Source organism: Sorghum bicolor, chromosome 4, assembly GCF_000003195.3.
Source record: "Sorghum bicolor cultivar BTx623 chromosome 4, Sorghum_bicolor_NCBIv3, whole genome shotgun sequence".
Classification (NCBI taxonomy): domain Eukaryota; kingdom Viridiplantae; phylum Streptophyta; class Magnoliopsida; order Poales; family Poaceae; genus Sorghum; species Sorghum bicolor.
In genome coordinates this window covers 25810146-25813914 of record NC_012873.2, presented here as the reverse complement: position 1 = coordinate 25813914, position 3769 = coordinate 25810146, and the positions used below count along the sequence as shown (strand labels likewise).

The 3769-nt window shown below is 42.8% G+C and overlaps 1 long non-coding RNA gene across 3 annotated transcripts; it reads left to right on the top strand.

Annotated features, from left to right (window-relative positions):
• Positions 406 to 3057, top strand: LOC110435136. Of its 3 annotated transcripts, none has more exons than XR_002452815.1 (4): positions 406 to 750; positions 833 to 940; positions 1083 to 1122; positions 2795 to 3057. It is a non-coding gene; the product is annotated as an uncharacterized LOC110435136 (long non-coding RNA). The 3 variants fall into 3 exon arrangements; XR_002452814.1 differs by lacking the exon at positions 2795 to 3057 and having other exon boundaries at positions 406 to 547; positions 642 to 750; positions 1083 to 1313; XR_002452813.1 differs by lacking the exon at positions 2795 to 3057 and having other exon boundaries at positions 1083 to 1313.

Genomic DNA, 3769 nt, shown 5'->3' with positions numbered 1-3769 from the left:
CTCCATTTTACTTCACTTCATTTGCATGCCTCTATGCAGCAAGTGGCAGCCATATATTCCCCTCTTTTCCTCTCCCTTACGCCACAACCAGAGAAACATCCTCTTATATCCTCCTCTTCCTCCATTAGATAGGCACCACATGAGCAGCTCTTCATCATCTCTCCTTCCTCCCTATGGCAGCCATCTCTTCTATATTTTCCTCTCCTTTGACCCCAACGCAGCAGCCATCTCCTCTCTCTCCCCATGCAAAATAACAGAATCCATAATGTAGTACTTTAATTATCTTTACATGCCTAACTTATTTCTCTTCACTAATGCCTGCATGCATTCCCTCCCTCTCCCTCTTTTATTCCTATACGCAAGCACCAGGAAGGAGTCCCCTCATTTCTTTCTTCCTCCACCAGATGGCGCCTCCTCCTCTCCTCCTCTCTCCCTCACGCAAGCACCAGAGAAGCAGTCCTCATCCTCTTCCTTTCCACCTCCATGGGCGCCCCCTTCTCTTCCCTACCTTTCTCTCCTTCTCCATCAAAATGGAGTGCCTCGATCGGTGATTAGAACCGAATTCATCCACTTGTTTCCCTTCCCATGGACCCAGCAAGGATTTGGGAGAGATCATTGTTGTTGTTTCTCTGCTGTAACAGGGGTGATGATCATCGCTACTGCGATAGAAGCCAGTCCGATCAGCAACAATGCGAGCCTATTGTCCTGCGATATCATGTCGTCATCGCCACCGTTCTAGTACAGCATGTGGTGAGGTCACCCCTCCCTCTTCCATCTCATCTTGCTGCACCTCCCCCACTCATCCATCTCCTTGATCACTGGTTTGGTGCAGATCATCTCTAAGGTCGAATTATCGATGTCGTCTCTATGAACGTGCTGGTGGTGGCGTCGATCCTAGCAGCCATGTTGATGCTACCATTGATCCTTGCCCAACAGTAAGGTCGTTCCTCTAATTTTCCACTCTGATCCTGTTGTTTGTGCCTCTCTCATATGTCTCTTTGATCTCTAATGAGTCATGGATGATCCCCAAACTGCATTTGGCATTGCTCTGATGATCACTGACTACATCTCTTTGATGCCAGGTGCTGCCAACCACATAACCAGTTGTTGGAATTCCATGATGTAAGAACCCTTGTAATATCCTCGATGATGTTTTCATAGTCCCTGCAGCATACCATGTACTCGTATTGAATTTTGATCGAATTTCTGCAAAGTTCTCCTCGCAATCGTGTTGCTGTCCTTTTCGGACAGCGGTGCTATTGCCGTTCAGCGTTCGTGTTCTCCATTAATCCAATAAGCTCTATGATAAATCCTTTGACTATATATATATATATATATATATATTTACATATGTCTCTGCAAATTTCATAGCGAGGGACTTCAAGATGAAAGAGATATCATCGTCTTTTTAGTCCTTGCTGTCCCTGCTGTTTCAGCAGCGCTGCGCCTCTGTTTGGTAGTGTTGTTTCCCATTATACATTAGTCAAATCACCAAACATTTCATACATCATATATGTCTTATTCTTGCACATGCCTATGCAATGTTTCTTGGCTATAGGACCAAATATGCAAGAGATACGATCTTATCATTTGCTCACTGTCCCTACAGCCCCACAGCAGAGTTCCTGCTAATTGGCATGTGTGTTCCCATTGTTCTATTGCTCCAATGACTATGTCCTTCAACCAAAATATGTTTCATATCCTTGCACACGTGCCTAAGAAGTTTTGTTGCCATAGGATCAAAGACAAACCCTATATCATTCTTTTAGTGTTCGCTGTCCCTGCTGCTCTGCAGCCGCGTTGCACCCGATTGGCGAGTGTGTTCCTGAAATTCCGTTACTCCATTTGTCGAATCCTTTTACCCCTTGTGTATCATGAACTCACATATACCTCTGTAAGTTGGCTTGTCCATAAGTGCCATAATGGCTGAGATATCGAAGCTGTGGCAACTGCTACTCCTGCTGTCCAGAAATCAGCCATGTCACTCATCCTATGTTTGCGTTTCCTGGCTAACAGATGGCCAAACCACAATTCCCTTTTACTAGAACATAACTCATACGGTCCATAGAGACCCCACAACATGGATTGCTAATATGTGCTGATAAGAGTATACCATCAGTGATCATAAAGCTTGCTGTCCGCTGACGTGCACAACCTATGTGCACCGGTGTCTCGCCATGTTCCCCTTTAATGAAGCATTCACCATGTTACAGCCATTGGTCGAAATATGTTCCAAAATGTCCTCTTTACCAATCGAAATGGTCTTCGTCATATCTTAAAGTAGGTTGCCGAATCTAAGCTATAGGTTAATCCTCACTTTTCGCCATGTAACCATCATCTCATCGTTGTTGGCAAATTTGATCTTTGTAAACCGCCACCATTGTTTTTGAGTCTTCATGTTCTTTATAGTATCTCACTATACCATCTCTCTCTTGCATAGCTATTGCCATGTATAAGTTTCCTTTTATTAAGCTTGCATAGTCATCTGATCTATCTCATAATTCTTTGTATGCTTACTTCATACTGTCCTATCCACATTGTACACAATCCTCTCATCATTTACCATTCTTATATAAATCTTATGCTCTCAAATCTTTCAAGTTAGCCCACACACATCATGCTTATTCTATTCCTTTCATTTATCAAACCTTCCAACTTCTACCTATGAACTTTCATATCTTTTAAACCATTGCTCTGTTTAGTTGTTTGTGTGCTCAAACGTTCGTAGTTGCAAGCCCTAATTGTTCCAAAACCTTTATATCTTGTTTTATAATGAATGATGTATTGCTTCTAGGTTTGTCTATGATGCTTGTACCGATTGTTTGCTGACGTTAGAAGGAGCTTTGAAAGGATGATCCAAGAGAGAAGTTTGAAGGTTTGGATAGCAAGCTTTTGGAAGGCAAGTGTAACATGAGTTCCCTTGTTACCTAATAACTATTTAATCACCTCTTCATGTGCATGTGTCTAATATGATAAAGCCCTAAGGACTTTACCTAGAACTATTGTATCTTGTATCCTTGTTTACCCTAGGGTTATGCATACGGGTAGTTTGCTTAGTCGGCAATCACCAAACCGTATAATATTAATATTGATTAATGATTTTGGAATCAATATTATAATGATGCTTTCTAACAACATGGATATCAGGGGGCTAGAGCATTGGGCCTTTTTGGTTGCTCTAGTCTGCCCGCTGTAATGACTGAATCTTAAAGCGGCAACCCAGGACTTATAGTACAACCATGAGAATCACATGGCTCTGATCTTAATCAAGTATCTAGCATGTCTCTAGCTTGTTAGTGGTTACCGAAAGGCGCAAGAGGGGGGTGCCTCGTGGTGTATAGTTTTGCTCCTACCTTGGTGTGTTCAGTGTCGCGACCACATGTGCCTCTTGGAGGAGGTCTCTATGCACACTTGCTGCTGAAACCTCGCAGCCACTAACTAGTTAGGGTGTCTACTGAAAGGTTACATAGTGATCCCTGCCGACTTACCTTGGAAGTGAGTCAAGAGGTTGGCCCCCTTTGCCAATGGCCAATCACGACACATGGGTAAAGATGTACATACCCTGCAGAGTTATAAAAACTAATATATCAGTCGTGCTCTCGGTCATGAGCGGCCTGGATCCTTTTCGAGATAGATGGTTCTATGGATGGTTTGGGTTGATGATTAATTTTGATGATAATTATACTTATCACCTTGGGAGCTTAAGCATAACCTAGCAACATAGGTCTAACAATACAATATGACCAACTAAAAATGCTTATCGCAGTCA